This window comes from Parus major, chromosome 4 (genome assembly GCF_001522545.3).
Source record: "Parus major isolate Abel chromosome 4, Parus_major1.1, whole genome shotgun sequence".
Lineage (NCBI taxonomy): Eukaryota > Metazoa > Chordata > Aves > Passeriformes > Paridae > Parus > Parus major.
In genome coordinates, this window is record NC_031771.1 from 4,892,884 (window position 1) to 4,920,302 (window position 27,419).

The following is a 27,419-nucleotide window of genomic DNA, read 5'->3' on the forward strand; positions in this document are numbered from 1 at the left end:
TCACTTGGGATGAGCACTGTATTATTTTAAGGGTTCCACTACTTATTTAAATTTCCAATTTACTCAAAATGAGAGTCTGTGATGCACTGCTATTTTACCTGGGTGTCAGATGGCTCTACCTACACTGGAAAGCTAAACAGGAGCAGAAGCACAGCTGGCAGTGGGAACCCCACATCCACACTATACATGTGGCTGAATTTTCCACAATCTTGATTGCTGAATTTCCAGTCTTGACTGCCCGGAGCTTAGGAAGCTTCTTCCTGGAGTACCTCTCTGGTGTTGGTTTCATCCAAAAGCCCAGTTCCTATGCTCTGACCTGAGGTGCAAGGGAAAAAGCATGGTAAGTGGGAGAAATCAGGAAATTTGCTTCAGAAGGGCCCTTCTGATCCGACCTAAAACGCCAACCTACCCTCACCCTATTTGTACTGTTACCCCTGAATAAGGGCAGCACCAGGGCTTGATTTGCACTTGGAATCCAGCTGGCCAAGTGAGACTGAGCACAAATTTCCCGTTGCTTTCATGGAGGCTGTGCTCTAAATCACTGCAGTTGGACACCGCTGAAGCAGCAGCTGGAATACTTATCCTGCAGTATAATTTCAGATTTCTTTGAAAAAAGGCTTAAGGCTATGAGTAAGAGAAATTGGATTCAGTTTGTTGATTTTATCTCATTTGAGACCGTTTTTGGGAAGACTGCAATATTGGCACAGGAGGCACAATTATAGGAAGAATTAGCTCTTCACCATCACTCTAAGCTAATCCTGTGTGTTCTGTAATGCTGAGGGAAAAAACAACCTCCTGATACACAAGAAATGCTCCAGGAATCTCTAGTGATTCATTCATCCATTCCCCTATTGACTGGTACATTAAAACACAGATTAAAAGTTTATAGTTAACCAAGTCCTTCCCCTTTCCTATATCCAATCCTTGCTTTCACCAGGAAAAGTGTGGGCACATGATCTGTTGGGAAATCCTTAGCATGGCCTGCCTGGGTCTGCAATAAGGAGATGGAGGCAGCAGCATCCCAGGGCTTACTGCTGAGATCCCTCACCCACCTCCAGGAGCTTAGAAAATGAGTGCACTCAGGGAATAGGCTCCTTGGAGGCCCATATCCTTCTCCATAAAAATGACAATGATTCACATCACACAAATGTTCCTAAAAAGACATCCCAAACCAACACACACACATGCATGTAAGCTCTAGCTGTGCATCTGTGTATGCATGGCCATGTAAAAATAACTATCTTTGTGTGGTGAGACAAAGCAGCCTCAACTACCAAAACAACACAAATTCTTTTCCTACGGCTCAAGTCCCACTAGCAGTAATTTCATCTGGAAATGGAAAGCACAGCACTGCATTATTTGAGCACAAAGGCTGAATTTCCCTGGTTGGCAGTTAGACCCCAAGCCCATGCAAACACAGCAGGAGAAACCTGAAATGATTTTGTTTCCTCGTGGCACTAATTCCATTGCTGGAGAAAATGTAATTCTATTTATGTTGACATTATAATGATAACTTTTCAGGCCAGACTCCATCCTGTCTGTTAGGCTAGACAGAGCTGAAGCACCAGCAGAGAACTAAGGAATGCCTGTTCCTTGGTGGCAGTGTGCCTGGAGCCCAGGCACTCATTTCAACAGTAAAAATTCATTCTGTGTAAAAGATAGCTATGATTTAATTGTGTCTCAGGTACAAAACCTCTCCTTTTCAAGGAGGTGGGAATTTCAGTCATTCATTGGTGATACCTTATTAATATGTGGTGGCATTTTTAGCTATTTATTCTGGTTATTTTAATTTGTTAGTGTAAATGTGCCAGCCTATCCTATTGTTCTCTCAGGGCACTGTCAGTGTGAGATGTCACCAGTCCTCAAGTCTGGATCACATTTTCATTCATCACTTCTCTGGTACAAATGGTACCACTGCCCACAGGAGAAGCAGAACTGAGGGAGGGGGTTTCAATTCAGGGCTGAAAGATTTCTTTTTCCTTATATAATTCATGAAGAACTCTAGAGCTGCAACTGAACTAAATTAAGCAATTAGAAGACAGAAACAGCTAAACAACTTATAATTGTCAAAACTTAGGCTTGGTTGAGAATAACATTCTAGGACAAGAGGAACCCATTACTTTTTTTACACAGGTTAAAAAAACCCCACAATTAAGCACAAAACCCCACCCCCTTATTGTTTGTGTCTGCTGAACCTAATTTTCTTTGTCTTTTCCTTCCATAGCCATACAGCAGGACAAAAGCCATTGTTACAGTATCTGTAATTAGGGTACCAGCAGATGGAATAGTTAATTGTGCATGTTGCTGGGGAAGTCAGCTAAGGTAGATTCATTTTTCCTAATTTAAGCATGTAAAAAAGAGGCACCTGGTTTAACCTCCCATCCCACCTCCCTCTGCCTCCAGTGGGGAGGGAGAGGAACAGACAGATAAGGCTGGGCTGTGGGTGGAATCACTCACTCCTTGGTGCTGCCTCCTCCACCACGGGGGAGGGAAGTGCTGGTCTATCTGAAACTCAGTTTTCTCTGTTAAATTGGAATTTTATCCTTTCTTATTACACAGAAGAGGCAGGAAGATGACTGCCAGACATGAGGGCAGCCAGGGGCACACAGGAGCCACTGACAGCCTCTGAACTTCTTGACCTCCCCGTCCTCCACTGCTGGACATAGCCAAGAGAGGTTGTCAGTGTTCATATTCCAAGCCTGGGGCACAAATCTGGCTGAGCTTGTTTATTTTCCATTTTCCTCGGTATTAAAAATATGTCCTGTACATGGTGGTGCTCCTGGCATTCACCACACAAAGGCCTGTGCAGGCACCACATTTTCATAAATGCTTCATGGTAGCCTGCAGATTTCACAAGATTACATTGGCTTAAGCAGGAGGAATTTTATGGGCCTTACCAATGTTACCTGAGGAAATACAGCTCCCAAATGGTGATTTAGTGGGTTTTCCACCCCCTCAAAATACAGTTATAACAGGGGGGCTAATGTGTGTGAACACTAGAACCAAGTTTCTTAAAGGACACTTGAACCATTTGAGATACGGAGCTTTCTTTGTTCAATTTTTTAAAGTAATACCAAGAATATAATTCTGAGAGCAAAAGAATTAAAATGCCAGAAAACTCTATTATTGAAATCACCTTTACTTGCTCTTAGTTTGTTTTGGTTAGCTGGTTTTTACCTGAGAAGGTTTAGGAGGTCAGTTTATATATATATAAAGTTTATATTATTATATTATATATATTATATTACTATATAATACATGGAGCTGATTATGGATGGAAAAGAAATGTGATTGAATTAATTTTAGTCAAAATAAATAACTCTAAAGTTTGAGGGAATAACTCTTAAGTACAAACATAAGGTCACTTGCACTGTTAAATTCTAGAATTACTACATGAAATCTAATAGGGAGCCAGTATATGAAAGCACTCGAGTATTATGGGTCACCTCTGCCTAACTTAATTTGGAATTATTTATCTGCTTGCAAATTATTTATTAGATCCATACTATGCAAAAATATAACACAAGTTAGAAATGCATATATTAATTTGAACAGAATAGCAGATGATGTAAACTTATTTTAATCCCCAAATCATGCAACTTGGGGAAAAAAAAAATAAAAAATGCAGACTACTTTAAATTTTCCACCTCTTTTGCACTCCTTACCAGAGATAAATCTGCAGTGCAAGGAAGAGCATTTTTGCATGGATCCTGCCCTGTCCAGAGTACTGGAAATGTCACAACAGCACAATCACAGAGTCCCACCTCCTTCACTAGAGGAGACAGGAACAAACATCTGTACATTTGGGTGATCATCTCAACCTGAGTGTTAACCTGAGAGACCTCCTTTAGCAGTTTCCCTGTCACTAAAGGAAATGAGGGTGTAATTTTAGTTGTCTGATCACAGGAGGGCTGCTTGGCAGCCAAACAGCAGGTCTGATGTAAAAGGCAAAGAGGATGTATCTCTCATTTGTGGACTCTTTTTGTTGCACCTCAGCACTGCATCACATAGAAAGTCTTGCTCCTCAAGCAGAGAATTCCTCATCTGTTTATGCGACACAGGAAAGAAAAAAGGAGATAGCCTTTTTTAAAAGTCTTATTCATTCTAAAACAGTCAATATCCGAAGCAGAAAATGTGCTTTTCTTCTTTATTTTTTCTTTTTTATTTTTTTTTTGGCCAGATTTCCTGGTGTGCCATCTCACTCTTTCAAACTGCAACATTACCAAGATATGTAATTTAAGATTAAACAGGAAAAGATGAATTATTAAACTAATTTATAGGTGCTTCAGGCTTTGTCTGAGCTGGGATGGATCATTCCTTCCTTCCTCCTGAGCACTGATTTCTTTAACAAAGGTTTGCTGGGACAAAAAGTCACCTTCTACATAGTCTGTATCACCTTCACACACTTTGTCACCTGTTTCCCTGCTCTAAGCTGCTACACACATACTGAATACTGCACCTGAACTGTTTATTGGAATGCTCCTTGTGCAAATATACAGGTTTGATTTAGCTGGCTGTCACAAAGGCAAACAGGAATAATGGAGAATAGCTTCAGATCAGCCATCTCACAGCAAACTCTCATAATATAAAACCTGAGCTGTTCACAAAATTCTTACTTTTTTACCTCAGCCACCTTAGAAAATCGTTTTGCAAGGACTGAGGGGGTGGATAACCAAAAGGACTGTGGCTGGTCAAGATATCCTACCAAGGAGCCACAGGGTAGCCACTCAAAACCCCATCTGCTTTGTCCCTGTTCACCTTTGCCAGGTCCCCTCCAAAGGAATAAATCAGGAGGCCCAATTTCTTCAGGAGAGCTGAGTCAAACTGTGCCAATAATGACTTTGCAAATACTTGTGAGTATTTATGAGGTGCCAACTCTTGTCTCTATGTGTGCAGCTTAGCCTGGATTCAGCTGAAATACCCAAAGTCAAGTACTTGGTGGTTAAACCTGATTTTGGACACACAGAATGCACATCCAATGCATCCAAAATTCATGTTTGACATCTACCCATCCAACTCAACCCTGCAGGACACTGCTGAGTCATTTCCCACTGGTCAGAGCCACCTAAAATCTCTGTACATAAAATCTAAGTGCACAAAGCAGGCAGGAGAGTAATAGTGTGGTCACTCTGCACAAATGGCCATGGCTGCAATAACTACAGGCAAGGGAAATTAGGTCTTATGAGTATAAATGTTGAGCTAAAGAATTAATTTTTGTTTCTCTGAAAGAGCTCAATGAGGCATAAAAATGTTCAGGGATGTTTAATCCTTAAGGGAATGAGATTTATCACAGCAATTTGAAAGGATGATATGTTCACCTCTGGTTCTACAGGCAAAGAAAAGCCAACAAAGTCCAAGGCATTAAACAACTTGGAAGCTATTTTTCATTTTGCCAAGCTGTTTTTCATGCTGCTCTCATTGCCTCAAGTTTGATGCTAGAGTGCAAGGCTAATCTGGTTCTGGCAAGCAATCACTAACTTGTGATAAGCATTAGGTTTACATTTAAAGATCAAAGCAAACATACATAAACCATTTTGAGTACATACATATCATATCCTCTGCTTTATGTCCTGGCCCTTGGGTTTATATCCCCTCATCACTGTGTTTCCCTCTTACATTCTTAGTGAGTCCAGGGACAACTGGAATCTGTATTGAAAAGAAAATGTAGTTAATACAATTTATAATAATATGTAGCAGGCTAGAGATTTCAGGCAGAAATTTTATCTATTGGTCAGAGGAGCTACAAGATCTGTTACTGTCACCCTCACTGGAGGGATGGTGAAAGCACTCAAGTGTTTGAATACTCACTGTGTTGTTTTCCTCCCCTCTGACAACAGCCCAATGATCAAACCATTAACAATACACATGTACTTAGACAAAATTCCCATTTATCTGAAAAATCCCAATGCTAGAGCTGCCCATAACAAAAACTGATACTCAAACATCATCGTGGCATGAGAGGGTGGAAGGTTGGCAATTTTTCCATTTCAGGGTAGATTCCACCTATTCTTCCCATAAGTGAGCCTGGTCCATGGCTAAGCCATCCACAGGTCATCCCTATGATCAAATCCTGAATCCCTTGCTCATGACTGAACTCCACCTGGGATGCATTTGTACAGGTTTTTGCACTTCAATACATCTGAACCTTTACTTCTGTTTAGTCTAACCTTTTCCTCTGGATAAAAATGAAGGCATCATTTTGAAAACCTGCATTGAAAACTCCATTTTCCCAAGCATTTTATGAAGAGTTTAAGAGTACAGATTTCAGCTCAGGCTCTACATAAAACTCTCAAGACTTTGGTTTGAATAAAACTCAGCCTGCTGTAAGGTCAAGTATTGAAAGCATGCTTCATTTCATGTCTTAGGAGAAACTGCAAGAGATGATTTCTGCACAGTGATTTGCACAGGTTAGGAGCTATTTATTCATCTCTACTTACATGTAACAGCTTCTTCTAAAGTCATATGTAAAAACAAGCAAACTGATGGCAGATTTACAATCATTTTGCAAAAGGTATTAAAAGTGTGCTTTTAAAAAAAGTATCTGAGCCTGTTCTGGGTGTAGTAAACCACTGGGGGGGGGGGGAAAAAAAGGACACCTGACAGCTTGAAGAAACCAAGTTTGTCTCCCTCAATTCTTGGGAACCATCTAAACCCTAAATGAAGCAACACCTCGTGAGATCACCCACCACACACACTTAGACAGGCTGAAAACTCTATATAGATCTGGATTTACAGCAAACTTAATGCAAAACCTCAAGGTAGTTCCAGTCCACTCTTGCCAGTTCTCCTGGCTGCTCAGTGTGTGCAGGAATTTTATCCTGACCTTTAAGTTCTCTTTAAATTGAGATGGATTTTTTTTAAATTACAAATGGTAAGATGGAAGTGTAGAGAATTATTTTTCTTTGCCAAGTACCTGAAGAGTTTTAGGTTTGGTTTCTATTAATTGTCCTTTATCTAGTCCAGAAGATTGTCTTTTGATGATCTGAAGTGCACCATTAGTTTCACATGCTCTTCTACACTGGTCTGACATAGAACCAGTCTAACTGTTTTGTTACAAATGGTTTTAGTTTCCAAGTAAACCAAGTGGCAAAGCAATTCAAAACATATTGAATTCATTTAATACATTAATAACCACAACTGGCTCTAAATCAAAAAGAATTACTCTAGACTTAGAGGGTTTTATTTCTGACAGTTCTTACTTTTAAAATAAAGTAAAACATATTGGATATACTCACTTACTTTAAAATAGCAAATCAGTAACACAGGGATTAACATATTCCTTTTCTTCTTCATGTCCAAGACATTTCTTTATACAGAAGAAAATGCTTGATTTCTCTTCAATGCAAAAAATAATCCTGTAAGTGCACTTTTCATGCCCCAATGTGCAGCCACTTTGCTGAACTTTTAGATTCTACAATTAGATAAATCAGATTTCCTTGTGAAGATCTAAAGCTGTAAATACAATTTATCTTCACTTCATTAGGGATATGGGAAATTCCTGTCTTGGGAGGAGATCCTGTCCATGAACAGCTGTTCAGCCATCACCATTACACAGCTCATAGAAGCTTTTGTACATCCTTTTTTCCCTGTTGTATTAAAGATGTCCCAGAGTGACAAGCACAACCTTAGAGCTCTGATCTCCCAAAGTCAACAGAGGGCATTTGGCAGCTGATGCCACCAGCAGGGTGATGCACAGGGGGCAACAGTGGCTCTGCAAACAACACCTGCTGAGCTGGAGGCCAGGGCAGCCCTCCTGCCTGGGTGAAGGCAGCAATGGAGAACAAGCCAAGCCAGCCCAGATGAGCCTTCTGGGGACTTGTCAGCAGCTCACAAGAAGTGCTGCAGGGAAGGAACAAACTCCAGGTCCCATTGGTTGTGAGGTATCTGCACTCAGGTTTCCAAGAACCTGTGTTCCTGGCACGGCCTGCCAGGTGGGCTGGAGCAGCTCCAGCACTCGCTGCCATTTCCAGAGCCCCGGCTCCACCCAGCCTGGCAGCCACTGCGTCACCAAGGTCCTGTTTCTGTCACCTTGGCATGGAGGAACAGAGCACTCTCCCCACGTGGCATCTGCACTGAGATTACTTGGTCTTGGAGAGGCCACCAAGGAGTCAGGAGGGATCATTTCTGCTGGTAAGTGGGAGGCTGGACAGCAGAACTCTGCAATGTTGTCCTTGCCAGACCTCCGTGTTATCCCAACCCATCCCCACTTTATCCTGTCATTTGCTGCAGTGCTCTTGCACATCACACCTCCAGGACTTGACCCACACGGAGGCTGCTCTCACAGCTTGTCCCTATGACTATTCCAGGAATGGCAATGATTTAATGTTAATGGCTATCCTCTTCAGAACGGGTTGTGGAGATCAGGGCATAAGAGGTCATTATTGTTTAAACACTTTTGTTTTGCTTTTCTTCTCAGAAACTTTAAATCATGAGCTTCCTTACACAGAACTGCCCGAAATGACAGCTTTAGGATGTGTGAGAAAGACACAATTAATTTAGTACAAAAGATAAGACATTTCCTTGGGGAAGCACTAATACCAGGCCTATTACCCCTCAGTGTCATTTCAGATTAGTGTTCTACGGAGAAAGGGATTCTAAATCTTTTTAATTGAAAAATGTTTCTCTTTCCCTTACTATTATAAATTTCTGCCCAGAGGTTAAAGCGTTTTAAAATTATTTCTGAATTACATCCAATTTCTGGACAGTTTATCAAAAAAAGGAGGATGCAGTTTGTCTCTTGCTTTACTAATTTATGTCAGACTAGAGAAAGGAGAAATATATTCCCTTGGTGACCCAAATGAAATAGTTACATAAAATGATGCTTAGAAATACAAAGCCCAGACACCTCTAACATGTTAAGATTGGCAGCTGTCACCAACACATCCACATGTAGGAATACATGCCATATTTATGCAAAGTAGAAGGATAATTGTCCAAACACAGTGGTGGAAACAACCATCAAGAGAAGAATTTTCCTCAGCTTCTCTCTCCCTTTTTCTGGCTTGAAGTTTGAAAAACATCACAACCAATTATTTTAATCCATGTAGGTTGTTTGACTCATAAGTCACAAAATTACCTCAAGAAAAGAAGAAAATTAAAATATCCTTTTTACCTTTAGCATGTCCTGAGCAGGAACATTCAAAACTGTGACCTGGACTTGCTCAGTCCTTGATCCGTGGCCTTGGAGCAGCCCCCTTTTTATCCCAGAAGTGAGGGATGAGATTTGAAGCAAAGTCCTGGCTTTGAGTGGTGTAGGCACTCCTGGAAAGCACAGCTCCCTTTGGTGTTGATGGCCTGCTGGAAGATAGGAAAAGCATCACACAGACTTAGTTAATTCTCTGCTCAGATGTTCTTTTGGGTACAAGGGTGCCTGGCTATCTCTTCTAGAGCTCTGAACACAAAGGAACAGAAATTTGGGGGGCAACATATTTAAAAAGGCACCCTGCAGGTGAATGTTTTTGTGGAGATTGGTCTGCCACAGTCTTTGGGCAGCTGCACAGCCCACAGAACATTTGTGTGTTAGGGTGGTTTGGGTTTTTTTGTCCTTGAAAATCCTTCCAAACAACTGTGTTCTTTCCACTTCTCCTCCAGATTGTATAATGGTTATGTTTCCTGTGATCTGTACTGAAGAAAAAATATTTTCCTTTTCTTATTCAATCCTTAGCCCTTGTTTTCCCAAACTCCAGTTCTCAAAAAATGTGATTTCTTAAAAAAAAAAAGAAGAAAAAGTCTAATTAAGCCATTTATCAAACTTTTCCAAGTGGGTAGAGTGACAAATTAGCCCTATCTTCCACCAACAATCTGATGGATGGGAAGATAAAGATGCAGAGGCTGTTATTTTAGCTGGAAGCTCTCCACTATATCAATTGTTTGGCCCCAAGCCAAAAGACCCTAAGAGTTGACAAGGACTAATGATGGGTCCATAAAGTTTATGCAGCATGAGGTCTGACATCAAAGGAATGCAGCCTTATTAGCAGTATCTCTATGCCTTCTCCTTGGGAAAAAAAAAAATAAAATTCCCATTTGTTTTTTCAAAAGATTTTACTTAATTATTCTACTCTTTTAGCAAATGGAAAGAAAATTAAAACTGTAAATAAATTAGCACAATAATCTGTGGCTGACGAGTTCTGCTCTTCTCTACAAATATGAAGTGATTTTTATTACATTTCAAGTAATGTCCACCATGAGAGGCTAGACTGCAAATAAATTTCATTAGGAATCTTTTCTTTTACCACTATTTGCTTGAGAATACTTACACTCTTCCCAAGTTTTAACTCTTGGTGGTTTTAGGTTAGGGCTGAAGTGGATATTGGGCCCAACTCTGTGACAGCATCACCTTCAGTGTTTGTAGCTTACATCTTTCTCCCTTCTCCCAGGGTTTTTATTCTAATGTGCACCATTTTGACATGAAATGGAAACCCTGTGTAGAAGGTGGAATGCAATTATTACCTGACTGGAAAGCAGGGAGAGAGGACATAACAGCCAGGATGACTTCTAAGAAAAATCAAATCAACAACTCAGCCACAAAAAACTCTTTTGATATCTTCAACAAAACAAGCCATTTCTTCAGATACTGTATGTTACTCTGGACTAGAAGTAAAGTCCATATATTTTTTTACTGGAAAACTATTTAAAGACTATTCTTGACATCCCATTCTTTAGAAACTTTTTTTTCTCTTGTGGAAATAGGACAGTCTTCAACTTGCTGGCACAATGAGAAACCTTATTATTGCTTTATCAAATCCAACTGCAGTAGTCCTGCATATCCACATACCTGATGAACTTGATTTATCTTTTCAACACAACATTTCTACAGGATGCAATTAAAAACAATACTGCAATGACATGATGACAGCACTGGAAGTCAGTGCAAAGCCACATTCAGCACATCCTACAGTATTTTATCTTCCCTTTCCAGTCTGGATTTAATAGTATGTGTGGAAGGAGCACTGTGCTAAAGTAGGGATGTCATCCATCTCCAACCTTCCTGTGTCTCAATAAACTGCCCTGGATTATCCCTCCTCTATTGCTCCCAATCCATCACCAGCTTGCTCTGAGGGGATTTGAACTCCTGCAGCTTTTCTTTCTTGTTGCTTTTCCAAAGGGGATGTGCCATTGCATCTGCCACGCTGCTTTTGACCCTGGGACATCAAGGCAATTTCCATCCCACTGGGATATCCACAAGCTCTGATGGTTTTGGGGGAAATATGAAAATGTTTGGAGTCTGTGAGGTCCAACACAAACAATCATGGAAAGAACAAAAGAGAACTTTTAAATACTACAACCTTACCTGGCAATATCAAAACCAGGAATTAAAATTCTGGTTTAAATATCATAATCCATTTTTTTTTCTTCTTCCTGATGCATTTAATATCTCCAAGTTCCTAATGTATTTTCTTAGCTTACTGATAACAGGGCTGCTTAGGAACCAAATTCTCTCTATGACATTCCCTTGCAACACTTGGAAAGAAAACCTAAGAAAAGAAAATGCACTGGGGTTGAATTTTTCTACTTAGAATAGTTTTGGTTTTTTTTCAATAAAGATGAAGTGTAAGTATTATGGCACTATGCAATTAAGTGTTCAAATGTCATTGTTTCTAACTTAGGAAGGGGATTCCTTGAACAAAGAAGCTGAAATGCAAGTTGGCTGCAAATAAAGTGAAATAATGAAAAAAAAAGAAAAGAAAAAACCAAAAACAGTGCTGAAGTTGCCAATAAACCAAACTGTTTTCTTACTTATAATTAGCAGCATTGGTCATTGTCTGGCTGCCCTGGCACTCTGTAAATATGCCTGGGCAGACTGTGATTAAAGATTATGTAGAAGATTTATTTATTATTTAAGATATATCCATTGCCTAGAAGAGACAGGTAAAACAACAACTCTCTCAGTCACTCAGCTTGGTTTTGGGGTAGTGGCTAGAACTCAATTCTATTTAGCCTTTCTTCAGTAAAATAAAGGATTTTCCTTTTCTTTAAACATGGCTCCAATTACTGAATAGAGCAAACTCATTCAGAATTACAAGCTTCAGCTCTTTCAAAGATTCATGCATTTCTCACACATTTTAGCAAACAAAGTTAAGTAATTTTGTTCTGTAATTTACAATTTATGACACGATTCAATAAAAGACCTTAAAAAGGCTTAGCTACAAAATAAATAATAAACTTACTCCACCCTGCATTTGTCTTTTATTTGCCAGATGACCAGTTTGTTTTATTTCTTTAAACACAGCTTTGGAAAATACAGCAAGTCTGTAACGTACAGTTCCCACCTGGAAGCACAAACTTTAGCAGCCAACCCCAAGTTAAAACATAAACTCACTTTTCATTTCTGTTCCAAGGTAATTCATAATTCAGTTAGAGCTGAGGGATACTCACATAATTTGCCTTTAAATGTTGCCCAATAAATTCTGTGGCAAGTCTGGTAGAAGGAAAGTGAACAACAGACAAGCAAACCACCACACTGCTGCTCCAGCTACACAGGTTTACAGATCAGTATGATTTTGGGTTGTTCCATCATGCCTGTGAAACTGAAGTGGAAAGATGGCAAATGAATCAGAGTGCAGAGATACTGCTCAGCTATGGCAATGGAAATACACATTTCAGCTACCAAAGGGATCTGGTTTGCACTTTCCTTGAGTTTTTTTCTTCTTCTAAATTGTACTAATATCATGTTTTTTCTCAACTTTTTTTTAGTCTCTTACATTGAGAACAGCTTCTGATTTTAAGGTGATTTCAAATGAGTATTAGGACAGAGATTTTGCTCACTAAATGATACATGAAGAGAATAATGATTTCAGATTTGTATGTCCTATTCCAGCTATTTCCACTATCAGGAAGCAATGGGCTGACCTACTTGTGTGATACAAAAATAGCCAAGGATCTTTAAGCAAAATCAATGCCACTGAGCTGAAGAGAAATGGGGAGGTGCAATGTGCTCACAGCATGAGCCCCTTGGTGCCCACCCCCGCACTGCTGTCAGTGCACACCCTCCGTGTTTGGCCCAACACAACCTTGGCATTGCTGAAAAACTCAAGAATTTCTTTTTAAAAAGCGTCATTCAAGTTCTGAAAATTCACTGAGGATTTTGGTGGGCATCACTCTGCAGGCTTGAGGTTACAGACTGAAGGCAGCAGATCTGGACCCCAGGGAATCTGTGAGCTTTCTACCAAAAATGCCTGATTTTACACCACTCCACTGGTCTGCAGAGGTTTTGGGGCTTGCTTTCTTTACAACTCAAAACTAGGTGTTGCCAATCATTTCTGCAATGCTGATAACATACACAAATCCTTTCACTGTATCATCATAACCACTGGCAGAATTCTATTAATAAATTTACTGTACCTCCTTTATTTTGCAGTGTTTGCTGTTACCCCAGGGATGAATATCAGACTCTCTGCAGGGAACTGGACTTTCTGTGCCGCTAAGATACAGTTCACTACCAGAATGCTCAGCTGACTCTCAAATCCTTCACAGAGCATTGTAACTTCACTAGATGGCAGTGGAGAGAAATATTACTTTATATCAATATATTTTTTAATACCCAACAAGTAGTGCACTTTATTAGTGCTGTCTGTGTTAACACTACATCACAAGACAGCAATTCTCTCACCCACACAAAAGCTCCTGCCCAGCTAAATCTCCCTGTAAGCATTTGGGAAAGCACGGACACTCTTCCATCACTAATGCAGAGAGGCAGGGAGCAACATGCACTCCCTCTTTAAAGGGGTTTTCTCATAAGCTCAACTGTACTGTGGTCTATCCTGAAATCCCAGGAAAAGACAAGCTCCAAGAAGAAAAAGTTTTCAAAAGAAAACTTCCCAGAGAAGTCAGAGACATCACCTTCCAAAGAATCATAACACGTATGCCATAAACATGATGAAGAAAATGAGTGAAGAGTAAGAATGAGAAAGGCAAATGGTTCAAGGAGTTTTGTGAGGACTACTCTGCATTCAAAAAAATACTTTTCATTCACAAGAACTCCTTACACATACATGTTTCTTGGGAGAACTTTATGTCCGTTACAGACAACTCAAGAAAGAAAGCCTAATTTTTCAGGCTTCTGACAAAACTCCAAGGTGAAATACTTTAAGCACCAAGTTCTGTAACTCCTAAGGTCCAAAACTTTCAAAAATTTAATCTTTTGAATACAGAGGACCTGATGCCTGCCAGTTTTTGGAAATAGATTACACCTGGACAAAACTAAAGAACTATGATAGAGTGGGTGATTTCAGCTAAGTGCAATACTTCAATTAGGAGTTTATCAGTAAAGTTCTCTAGAAACAATGGAGTTGTCTGGCTTTATTTAGAATGCTTAGAAAGCACAAACTATCATTTAGTACAATAAGAAGACAAAAAAAGATTACTTTCTTCTAGCAGCAGATGTAAAAACAATTCCAAAGGCTTGTTTTTAGCTTTGGGAAAAATGTATTTAAAAAACCTAATTCACTGCCTAAATCATACTTCTCTAAACTATTCTTGCCTTTATCTTCATGATTTCCAAGACTTTCCCCTCAGAGAGCAACACATTGTCCTCTGGCATCTCAGCTGCTCCCTCACCAAACTGTTTGCAATAGCAAGCAGAGACTCAGGATATTGCAAGTGCTGATAAAAAACAAACCCAGTTGTGTTGCAAGTGACTTCTTGACTTCTGCCTGCTAAGCACAATTCAAAGGCTTGAACTTTTAAAGGCATAATTCTCTCTATTTATTTTTGTGTAAATATGAGCAGATGAGAAACAATTCCTTATGGTATTTCAATCTGTGAGACTTCTCTTATTTTTCCTCCTCACTGACCATTGAGAAACAGAAATATCTGGAGGTGCAAAGCCCCAGGGTTTCGTTTTTGACACAGGGAGTCGTATTCTCTGCATCTCTGGTCAAACACACACAATACACGAGGCTGTCACATAAAGAACAATTTGTTGCCTAAATCAGCTTGGTAAAAAAAAATAAATGACTGCTCCCCAAGCATCAAGAAATGAAGATTTCCAGAAAAAAACCACACATTTTGGTGGATTCCCCCAGATGCAGATACTGAAAATATACACTGTAATTTGATATATATGTAGAAATAAATACATTCAATAGAAACACAAAAGGCCAACGTGACACTGGTGCTCAATCCAACCCCAGTCACAGGGAAATAATTTTCTTTTATTGTTTACATTAGAGAGCTTCAGGTTGGATGCCCTGAATGATACCAATATGCAATGAGACAGTCAGGTAACCCGGAAAAAAGCCAGGAGTCCCCTCCAACAGCCTAGATAATGACAAAACAGCCCTTTTAGTTTATTTATTGCAGTCATTCAGTTCCTCTTTTTAAACTCTTTAATTTCACCTCACACAAAGAGATCTCAATTGCAGAAGAAAGAGAACTGTTACACTGTGTCCTTCCCACTTTCTCCAAGCACACTCATAAATCACAGCTCTGGGGGTTTGCCTGGAAGCTGTGCCATCCTGGTAGCTTTAATTAAGTAGCCTTAAAGTAAGTGGCCAATCAATATTGATTCATGTGGGTCTCACTGCACTAAGCCATCACAATGTCTGAAGGCATTGCTGATGTGAATATAATACCTGGGCTTGGCCTGTCCACATTCATGTCAAATGAAGATTAAGAGTAAAAAGAAAATACTCACTGAGCTCTTCTCTCCTCTGTAATGTGCATCTGGTTGAATACAGAGCAGAATCCCTTCCTTTCCAAAACTGCACCAGTAATTCCCAGCCTATTTAATTTACATTTAATTCCTCTGCACAGAACATGAATTTTGTACTGCCACAAAAAGTGTCACAACCTGCATTTCCTGAAGTTTCAAAGGAGGATTTGGCTGATGGATACTGGTTAAACCTGACCGTAACCTGCACAACATGCTGCCTGCAACGAGGCCTGGAAATTGCTGGATGATAATTATGATAAAATATCATTACAGTAAGATCTTCCTTAGCAACTTCAAAATATAACTGTTTGCAATCAATTAAAGGCATTCTTAAGTTGACTGGCACTTGCATATCAATATCTAAATTATATTTATCTAATTCTGAGGAACTTGCTCTGATTTCTTAGCACTTCAAGCAAGTTTCTCTCGTCTTCAAAGGGAAGCAAGGGTTTAATTGTCCCATGTCTACAGATGATTTTTTTGCCACAGCCAAATTAGCTGACATGGGCCATGAAGACCCTAATTATTTTAAAGCCTCTCAGTTATCACCTGATAGGTGCACAATCTATTTTTATTCCCCACTAGGCCACCCCAAAGACTGCTGAAGTTTGAAGCTCTAATTTAAAATTACTGCATACTTTTACAGCAAATGATACTATGCCTTGACGGGGTCCTGCAGCTTCAATAACAGTGAAACAGAGCTGAAGACAGAGTGCCAATTTACAAACTAAACTCGAGTTTTATACATCAGGAAACCCATGACCAAAGTGGATTATAACATAAAACCCTGACAAACAAGAAGTTACAACATCAGCAGTGAAATAAGGCATTTTTATTATCAATCCCAAATCAGGACTCTCCTAGAAACATATTTCATCTCACAACCTCTCACTGTATTTGTATTACCTTTTCTAGCTAATGTTTAAAAAGAAATATTTGACTTTGGGATGTATAGAGCTTATTTAGTTTTTTTGCTACTCCTTTCTTTCACCTGCAATGAAAATCTGCAGTGCTGTGCTGCTTGCTACAGGTTGTAGATGTGAGTTTTCAGCTTGTACAGTCATACTCATTGTATTTACTATGCAAAACAGCTGTAACAGTATGTGGGAAAGAAAAGCCCTAATTTTCATGGAATCAAATGATTTGTACAAATTTTATTTCTGAATTGCTCTGGAATCTTGAAATTGTCACACAGTTAAGAAAGCCATTCAAATGTCTTTCCAGCCATTAATTTTCTGGCTTTGATGCATTTGCCACTGGGGTTTTCACAGAATATTCAGCTTTCCAGATGGTTTCGTTTACATTTCGCAGTTTGCCATCGTGTGGAGCTCGGGTCTCAACTGCAGGTCACACCTAACGAGGGGACAGCTAGAAAATGAAAAATTCCTAGCACCTCTGTGGTTAGCCCTGCTGAATAATTGCTGCAGTAGCTGAATTTTGCTGTACAGATGTTGGTAATTTGCTATTGAAAACCACCAGTATCAAACTGTCAGAGTCAAGAAATGGCTTTAATTATTTCCTCCCTGGAGCAGTAATAGCCATTACTTGAGCACTGCCAAAGCTGGAATGTGTTTGTGTGGGTGATTTCTTAGCACATGGAGTGCAGGCAACTTTACCTGCACTTGCCAGGCCTTTGCTCCCTCCTTGTGGAAGGAGATTTGCTTCAGTCAGGGCCAGATCATCTGGAGACCACCACGAGCTTTCCTCCTTTTCCCTGGCCACCAAAGACTAACATTGTTTTTCTGCTTCATTGAGTCCTGAAAATAGAAGATAAATCAGACAGAAAGCCCTTGGAACTAAGGGCAAGAGGAAAAATCTTCTCTGGGAGGGAATAATTAAACAAAAATATCAGAAGCTATGGAAATTTGATGAGAAATTGTACTGACAAAGAAGGTGAGGTCAGCAGGGCTACTGCAGGAGTCTCCTCCTCACCCAGCATAAGTAAGCACTGCCTGGGCTCTCCCTTCTTGCAGTATTAGGCACAAATAAAACCACAGTCAAAACCACACAGCTTGAAAAAAATACAGTGAAATTCAGGAGCAGGTCAAAATATTTTTACCATTTTCCAGCAATTTCAACATTATTCTCTCTCCTTCATCAAATAGATCCAAACCCCAGAAAAATTAAAAACTGATGTTAATGTGAACATTTCCACAGGAGCCTGCAAGGGGCTTTGGCTTGTGCTTCAAAAGAACTAAAACCCCTCCAAAATAACTTTTGGGCTAGGACATTTTATTCCTCATTCCCATGCTGTATTGATTTGGGAAGACAATCTAACCTCTGCACCTCCAAAAGCTGTCTTGTCTCTGAAGTGGGATAAGGTTCTTCTCCCTAAATAATTTGATGACTTTTTCTACCTCTGACGGAGAAGTGCTGAAGCAAAGTCTTCCCCAAGTCTGGGGGAGTTTGTTTCCTAGAAGAGCAGGGAACACCGAGGGTGTTCCTGCAATATCCATGTGCTTGGCCAGCAACGAGCTGCCGTTCCTTTGAAGTGCTCACTTTGGATATTTGTGGATATTTGTGCATATGGAGACAGGGTGTGTTTTCCCACACACAGCAACCTTTCCTTCTGCTGACTGCACAGCCCAACCCAACGGCACAAGCGTGGCATTGATGCTCTCTGCGTTGCTCCGGAAGGGAGAAGCAAAATGTGCCTTATGAAAAAGAAGGAACATGATAAGGAAAACCAGTCTCATGAAATGTACTGGAAATACTTGCCAGCTTAAAAGCTTTTAAGTCATTAAGAGCTCACCTCCAAGTCGTGAGCATGTTTGCTATTAATTTATCTAATGTTTTTAAGTCCTAGCAAGGAAGAGGTCAAGAATGTTTAAAGTACATATGGATTTTCCTAGAATTTTTTTTTTTAATTTCCTTCCTTTTCAGGTTAGCAATAAAATTTTAAAATCTTGGGGGGGGGAAAAAAAAGGAAGGGAGGAAAAATGGGATTTCTTTGCGTGCCAGTGAAATCAAGACTACCAGGTTTTGTTGAGTTTGAGAAGCATTAAGATATTTTTTCAACCAAACTTGTGCAATAAATATTTCTGTGAGATGATCACCTCTAATTGCTGCTGCTGATATCACAGCACAGCAGAGATAACCAACACCATCTGTCAGCAGCAAAGGCAGACTGACCATTAATGAAAGAGATTCTAATACTGCTCAATAGAGGCTGATGATCAATAGCTATTAAAGTTCTGCTGGTCTCTCTCTCTCCACACCAGCCAAGAGTAATAAACAATAAATAATAAATAAATAATAAATAATGAGTTCTGAAACGCTCCCCTGTGTCTCTGCATGGGCAGGAGCTGTTCTGATTGCAACAAGCACTTCTTGTGTGTGGCACATCTTAACCACGAAATTGATACCTAAGGACAGAGCCTGGTGTCATCGACATCCAGCTCACAGCTGAAACTGTTTTGGAGTTTTGTTAAGAACTACAGGATTTGATGAATGGAGATTAATGATTAAAATGCTCCAGCCTAAGTCCTCACACGATGTGATGGCAAATAAGTCTTCAAAGAGATTTATTTTTGTTCCTAGCAGCTGGATATCTAGAGTCTGCCATTCCTGAGGGAGTCCCAGAGACTCACTTGATGATGGGAGTGTCTCACAGCTGTAAGAGACTCGGATTGTTTAACAATGACTCGAGCTGGAACATATTTTAGCGACTAGACTCTGCAAGCCCTGAGGTCTCTAATTGCCTGCAGGCAGCCTGCTTATCACCACAAACCTGGAGCTCCCATCTTGTAACATGAGGCAGTGAAAGCCTGTCTTGAACATGGAATCTAATTACAAGGAAATGATTCCAGGAAAAAAAAACAAGAACACACCTTTACACTCCATTTTTCTGCTGTCAGAGGGGCAAGTGGGCTGGGGGCACCTTGACATCAGGAAGATGGATCCTTATTTACACTCACACAGGAAAGCTGCTGTGAAAATTCATTGTTTTCCTTACCTACAGACAACACTTATTTACAAGGCAATTTCTCAATTACAAACACTTCCATTTAGAATTTGAATGGAAATTAATCTCGGCCAATGCCAGTGGAACATTTGGGAAGTCACAATGACAGAAGCAAAGCTTTTGTAAAGAATCTTATAAGCCACATTCAAAAATCACTTTGAAACACTCATCAAAGATTTAATTATGGGCTCTGTAGTGATCTGTATTACCAGGCCTTGATTATTTCTGCAAAATATGCTACATTAACTTACACATGATGGAAATGCACATTTAAATAACTTTAAAGTATTATAATTAAAATTAAATCACCATAAACAAAATTAATGAATAACATTTTCTGGTTCACAGCCCTAGTTTTTAGGGAATTTGTTCAGTAGCTGATTAAAATGCCAGAAGTGGTCATTTTCTATCATGCAATAGAAATCTAACTACGCAAAGTTCCAGTACAGCCTTGGAATAAAAAAACAATCTTACAATCTATCTTACTTTGATAGAAGATAAATACATTAATAACGATTTTTAAGAGGCAAAAAAAATCCTCACTAAATCTGGCATCATTCTAAAATTTCTAAAAATTATTTAAGACTGTTTCCTAGATTTCCTGTTTAGTTTAGTTTTAATTCAGCAGCAAGGTATTCTGGGGGATATTGTTCACATCAAATGCATTTGCCTTAAAAAACTTAATTTTATTCCTATTTCAGGCAGTGACAAAAGTACAATTAATCTACAAAAGAAGTATCTACAATTCCCCCTGAAAATTAATCTCTTTTAGAACATGGCATCTAACTGCCATGTGATAAAACACGGTGGGACACTTTGGGTCAAGATGAAACAGCATTTTTTATGACAATAATGAATTATTATTCTCCTGTTTTGACATGTTTTAGTGCTATGCATGTTTTTGGTTAGTTATTTTCAGTGACAATTGTGCCTCAGTCTCACACAGCACTTTGTCACAACACAATTCAAGTTCTACTTTGACTTTTTTTCTTCCCCAGAAACACAGATTATTTGGGATGTCTGACTAACTGTACAAAGAATAATTTGCTTGTACGATGCCAGTAATTTCCAAGCACCCATCATATTTTAAAGGCAGAAACAGTCAATGGTTTTGGATTTTAAAAAATGCCAATAGTGACAATTTTGAAGCTATTCTGTGTCACTGTACCAGAAATCAGACTGCTGGCAGTATGCATGTTCACAGGAAAAGAGCAGCTGAGGGAATATGGAGAAACTTCAGCTCTGAAGGCAGGTGAGATCAGTGTGTTAAAAATCACCTGAGCAAATATAACAGAGAAAAAAAAAGTTATTCCTATGAAAGAGGAAAGCTACTTTAAATGAAACCCACTCATTAAAAATGCTACTGCTCATTTGCATGGAGTAAGTGGAATACCTGATAGCACTCTGTGCACTTTAAACATATTTACAACAAAGGGATATATATGCCAGGAGAGGAAATGACTGGTCCCATTTCTCCAGGGATGATGCTGAACCCAGGTTTCTCCCTAAAAATGTTTTAAATTCCTCAGAAAAAAAAATCACACTTACGTCTTTTCTGCAGTAATCTGGCACAGTTCTTTCCTGTGTATTTCTTGATAGAATGGTCAGGGAACCTTTCTTCCTAGCTGGGAGTGAAGCTGTCACCTTCTCAAGAGACTGGCACAAAAGGCTGCTCAAAATGATCCTCCCTCCTTTGCAAGGCCTTGACTTCCTTAAGAATGATAACCAAGAAAAAAATCTCACCCATTTGGGGATTGAGAAATGGAGGAGCTTTTTTTTTTCCTGTGGGTTACTCATTACTGCAAGTTCCAGCCACTGCTGGGCCTTCAGGTCCATTTCCCCTCAAATGTTTAAGCAGAAATAGATGTAGATAATGATGAATTTAATTACCACCTGAAGCTCTTACAGAATCAGGTCTGGAGGGAAGTAGATTCCAGTGTGTCCTCAGCTGTGGAACTAGAGACAGGTGCAGGCTAAAAAAAAAAAAAAAAGGCCTGATCTAATCACTCCTCTTCAATGCAGCTGGTTTAACAAGAGCACAGAGGATTTTTTGGACCATGCTTGGAAAACGGGAATTTTCATCTCTTTGCTCTTAATGTACTGTGCAGAAAGGTCACTTGTTCTGGCAGTGGCTAATGTGTGACATCTGAGCAGCTCCTTAACAGGGTAAATTGCTGTAGTTCAGAGGTATAAATAGCCCCAGCAGCACTCACCAGCCGAGGAGCCGCTCAAAAGCGCTGCTGATTAATTTCCTGTTAGCGGGTTGGTCTTCCAATGCCTCTAGAGAACTTCCTGGCAGTGCAGTGAAACCCCATTTGCAGAGTGGCATTTCCACACTTTTGCCTTTGATTCCCAGGCCAACACTTGATGCCTCCTATTGATCACATTCCCCCACCTCCGCCGGCGGCCTTGGCAGGGAGCCGACTCGGGAACCTTCCTGGTGCAAGCTGGACTGGCCCCATGCAGATGAGCCTTGGCTTTAATGCCTCCTGTCCACCATCTGCTCCTTCCTCCCCCTGTATCTGTCTGTCCATGGAGTCTTCTCCACGTGTGGAAGGACTTTGTGCCCTTCTTCCTCTGGCATAGGGCTGGAGGATATAAATATCCTTCACTTCCGAGAGTACATGTGTGCCTGCCTCTTAAAGAATTTCTAGTTCAGCAGCATTTGAGTGACCAACAAACACTGATTAAAATCCCCTGTTCGAGTGGAGCATTTTCTGGTAATTTGGCTTTAAGTACTGTCATAGCACACGTGACATTTACAGTCACAAGATTCATTCACTAAAAGCAGTTGCAGCAAAAGGTATTTGAGCAGCAGAACCCAAAATTCACATGGCAAACCTCAGAGTAGGGTCTTTTTCTACAAGGCTGCAGTATCAAGATGATGAGCTCCACTTTTCTGACACCCACATGAGTTCTGATGAAATATAACTAAACTCACTGAAGATCCTGATGGAGAATTCCTGCTGTCCTCAGGACAGGCCAGCGCCAGCAAGTGATGTAGTTCCTGTATCCATGTGTATAGCTGAGATTTTACTCCAAGTTAGGGAAAATGGAAGCAGCTGGAAGGCAGAGGGACAGAAGATTATTTCAGGGCTTCTCTCCTGAGTCCCAGTGACCAGCCCCAGGTTGGTTAATGGAGGTGGGCCAGGGGCAGGACCCTGAGTCGGTTGTTTAGGCACAGACCTTGCCACCCCTCTGCTTCGTGGTTCTTAGTTCAGCATCAGTGCCCTAGAAAAGCAAGTGGCAGAGACATGGGTAAGAGGGGGAAAAAGGAAAAGCCAGCATTTTATGTCAGATTTTGGGCCACAAAATGTTAGTGTGGAGATGGAAAAGCGTTCACGTCCCTGTACTCCATCTGCTTGCAACAAGATACTCAGTCCCTGTGTAAAGCAGAGGGAAAAGGGATGAGTTTGTTTTTTTATTACACACTCATGTAGATTTTGGAAGGAGGAAACCAAGCAAGCCAAAATTAAATATAATTTTCTCTTTTTCCCCATAGACTCAGTCTGGATGGATGCCAAACCACATTTTGGAGGGGTGAGAAAGGCCCAACATCTGCTTCTGGTGTAACTGTTTGTATCTTCACTCTAAGAAAATGAGGTTTGAAATAATCTCAAATTGTCTGACACCTGTATCCGATTAGAAGTGACACACGGAAACACCTTCAGCGTACTGAATTTAGCACCATGTCAACAGTTTAAAGTGAGCAGGAAAAAAAGTGGTAAAACTCATTGCTTCCCAGTTTCTGCTGGAGCAGACCTTGTGTCATTGCACAGGATCCTACTGCAAGCTGGATCCATAAACGTAATGGGGTTTGAAGCAGTGATTATAATACGGTTTGTATCCCTGGCTGTCGCTGGAATTAAATTCAGGAAGGCACCTCAAGGTGACTGGAGCATTTTGAGCTCAGTGCAGGCACACACACCTGTGGGCTGGGTGCCAGCCAGCAGGTAGGATATGGATACACAGCAATTTCAGGGAGGTTTTTTCCTGAAGCTCAGCTTTGGCATTTTGCAGCTTATGGGACTAGAAAGCAGGGACTGATTTTTAACTCTCTTCCCAAGCCTGTGTAACCTCCCACTTGCAAATTCATCGCTTTCAGGAACAAATCTGGTGACCTTTTCCCAGATAACACACTGACAATAAGATCCAAGTTATTCTGAGAAGGACATTTGTTAAAATTCATAAAACTTTATGACTGCTATAAAATTTATACTACCTAAAAATATACTATCCATTACAAAGACAAATGTATTCCCATTTATTTTTAAACGTGTTCCTTGGAGAACTTTGAATCTATTTGTTTTGAGAGATTGTTTTTCATGTTAGTCTGGGAGAAAAGAAAACTGTATACTTTTTAAATAATATTGTTTTTCAGCAAATCTACATCTTCAAGGAGCAATATCTAGAGTCAAGAACACACAGAACACACTAAGTTTTAACATGAACTATGGGATGCTAATAAAAAACATGTTAAAAATAGAAAAATGGAAACAGTAATGGAAAGACAGACCAATAACACTGAACCATTTTCTAGAGAAAAGTGTGCTTGCAAGACCCTGTAACAAGAAAAAGTGTCAAGGACAATTTAGGCTTTTTCTTTGCCCCAGGACAAGCTAAATGCACTTTCTGAATGGTCTGGAACTACTGACACTAAACAAAGGATAATATGTAATATTTTACATACACCCATAGCTGAAAAATACCAGAGAAAACCTGGAGAACAATGAAACCTGTTTGAAATGAAATTTATTCTAAGGGCACTTGATAGAAATTTCAAGCCTGCTTAGATTTGTTATTACTAGAGCTGAGTCACTTCTAATTTATTGGTTTAACATGACATACACTCCTAAGGTCAAAGTCTCCTAAAATGCTTTAAGATCTATTATTGACCATATTCTTACCTCATACATGAAAGATGCCTTATAGCTTCCTTCATGGATGGTCCCAATGCATGGAAAGACAACCATCAACAGTTTCTGATTTATGTAAATGTTATGCAGTTCGTCTTCCTAAAAATCCATTGGCCTGGAAAAATAAAATGGTTTTTCACTTTATGCTTTTGGTGGAAAATGTTTATGACAATATGATTATGGAGAAAAATGCAAGCAGACCAAAGTATAATAATATATAAATGGACATTTTCAATGCTATTGATCTGGGTAGATTGGTAGATTTTTTTTTTTTCCTACTTTGCTTTCTGGATGGCTCAAATGAAACCAACCAATCCTATTCACTAACTCTGTAAACTCGTGGTGTCGCTCAGAGCAATGCCAGTTTGAATTCCAATTGAGTTGGAATATCAGGAGTGGTTCCTGGAGTTCCTTTGGAGAATAAGCATGTCTGAGTAGGGCTGTGCTCTGCCATCAAGCTCATGTTTAGTTTTCACAGAATAAATTCAGTGTGTATTTATCTGGCAGAAGTTACTCAGCCATTTTGAGCAACTTGACCGCAATGTGTTATCACCAGCAGAGATTTTTCTCCACTGAACATGCAAATGCAACTTTTTTTCTGACAAAATGTGGCTTTGTTGCTCTCAGACACAATTTGAGGGCAGATCACTCATATGCTGACAATATGGCTAAATATTGATGTTGGTGTTACTTGGATAGCGGACCCATAACATATTGCATCTATCAAGCAATTATCTTGTCACTAGCTCTTGAAAGTCCAGAAATATGGAAGTGCACAAGCATTTGTTGATCCTTGTCATTCCCCACACCAATAAGTTGCAGCTGGAAGCCAACAACCTAATTTGTACCTTGTTGGGCCACAAGATGTTCTGAGAATTCAGTGTGCACAGGAAATCCAGACTTTCTGAAAGTGTTTTTTGGCTGATTCTCTGGGCTTCCGGTAGATTTTATTTGCGCTCTAACCCAGGGATTGCATCCCTTAACCTACAATGCTGAAGTTATTCTGAATTTGGTTATTGGTTTCTGCTGAAACAGGACTGAACTTCAGCACATATTTTCCCTGATGTAGAACAGCTAAGTTTTTTACTATGATTATATACAAAACCTTCATCATTCTCACTGCAATAAAGTAATTAAAGAGATGAGAAAGAGAAATCCATTGATGACATGAAACTTATTCCTTCACTTCTTTTTTAAATGACAACTGTTTGGAACAAGGAGCCTGCTCCTCTGTAACCTAAAAGCAGCCAGTGTTAACTTGTCATTCTAGCAGGAGCAATTACAGCCAACATATTAGGAACCACATAATGTCATTTGCTCTATTATGATGTGTTTGGATAGCAACTGTAAAACTGCCATTTTTCACAGCTTTTCAGGATTTATGAAGAAAACCCCCACAATTTTACTGTTTTCATTCCCACACCATTTTTCTAGTGACTTGCCCAGATTTTGTTAACAGAAATAACAGCACCCCCTGAAGTCTGCCATCTTATTTTTCCAAGAGTGCAAAGGAATACAGACAGGGGGCTGTGTCAGCCCTAATAACACCAAGGGTTTCAAACACTGCAGTGGCCTCACTAAACGGAATTTAGACACGCTCTCAAACGCCGCTCCAGAGTTTGCATCCCTGCCTGCAGCAGCCTGTTGGATTGTACCTGGAAATGAGGGATGGACATTATCACTGGCTTGGCCAAGTGCTGCTGGTGCTCAAGGTCACTCCCAAGCCCACCTCTGCACGTGCTGGGTGATGAACGGCCGCGCTCAGCCGTGCTGATGGGCCCATCCTTCTCGCAGGCAGTGACCAACGCTGAGCAGCTGGCTGCAAGGCTGCTTCATCTTCCCACTGGCTCAGGGGGGGAAGAAGAAAAGAAAAAGGAAAAAGCCCACTATTAGAAAAAGATTTATCAGCAAATGTAGCAGAGCCATGCTTGACCTCCATATCTTCTCTCGTTTCCCAAAGGCAGCACATGTAAGATATTTCCTGCCTTTCATGTTACTGGCTGGAATGCATCACCAAGTCCAAATTTGCAACCTGCTGTCTGTTTTAGTCATTAGGCATGACTTTCTTTGTCTCTTGATATGAACTGCAGCCAACTGTTCACTGTTGTAACAAAGCACAATTTCTCCAGTATTCCCCCTTCTCTTGGACAAATAAACAAAAAAAAACCCAGCCAGGCTAAAAGCTGCAATTCAGTCACAGGCCAAGGCTGCTGTGTCTTACAGTCCCTCATTCCCACATCAGCACCACACTCCACTCTAGCTCACCAAAACATAGCAGCCACAGCAGCCTCCACCTGTTATTCAGGGACCAAAATTCAAAGGTTAATGAACAACAATTAAAAGATGCTACTGGACTTCCAACAAGTTTATCTGACAACATGAAAGATGGAGTTTATTGGCTGCAGCTTGGTTCTACATTCACTCATCTTTCCAAAACATCCAAGCATTGTGAACTCTGTATTATTTTTTTACATTATATCCGCTCTGCAGAGACATACCCCAGGTTATTAAACTACTGTATTATCTGTATTATCTTTACCAGCAGTGTATCTTGGAATAATGCTCTCAAAACAGTTAGTAGGTATTTCAGCCTCTGACCACCTTCAAAATCAACTGAAGGCAGTTTTTAAGGACATTAAAATATTCACTGCCTGTAAAAGGCAGGTCTGGTTATGCTTTGACGACCACAAGTGGTACACAAGTACTGGTTATGCCTTTGCTCCACTAATATTATATATATATATTTAGTAAATGTGTTCAAAATGAAAGAAACTAGAATTTCTGACTGTACCTTTAGCAAGCCTTCTGCAGGAGAGAAAAGAAGAACTAAAATAGGTGCACTTGACAAATTGATACCTGGTTTGAAAACCGGATGAGAGGGATCTCA

General features: G+C 40.0%; 1 long non-coding RNA gene across 17 annotated transcripts in view; it reads right to left on the bottom strand.

Moving 5' to 3' along the window:
• LOC117244293 overlaps positions 1–27,419 on the bottom strand; it is a 68,282-nt gene that overhangs the window by 18,924 nt on the left and 21,939 nt on the right. For 11 of the 17 annotated variants that reach the window (XR_004497100.1, XR_004497102.1, XR_004497105.1 and 8 more), the window contains 15 exons: positions 26,188–26,375; positions 24,524–24,647; positions 22,803–22,847; positions 22,558–22,678; positions 21,510–21,589; positions 21,165–21,327; positions 17,269–17,409; positions 13,342–13,488; positions 12,376–12,527; positions 11,291–11,474; positions 10,257–10,420; positions 9,113–9,297; positions 7,240–7,411; positions 5,547–5,646; positions 99–316 (listed from right to left, as the gene is read on the bottom strand). This is a non-coding gene — a long non-coding RNA (uncharacterized LOC117244293). The remainder of the gene's footprint in view (positions 1–98; positions 317–5,546; positions 5,647–7,239; positions 7,412–9,112; positions 9,298–10,256; positions 10,421–11,290; positions 11,475–12,375; positions 12,528–13,341; positions 13,489–17,268; positions 17,410–21,164; positions 21,328–21,509; positions 21,590–22,557; positions 22,679–22,802; positions 22,848–24,523; positions 24,648–26,187; positions 26,376–27,419) is intronic. The other 6 variants (XR_004497099.1, XR_004497101.1, XR_004497098.1 and 3 more) reach the window with 6 other exon arrangements.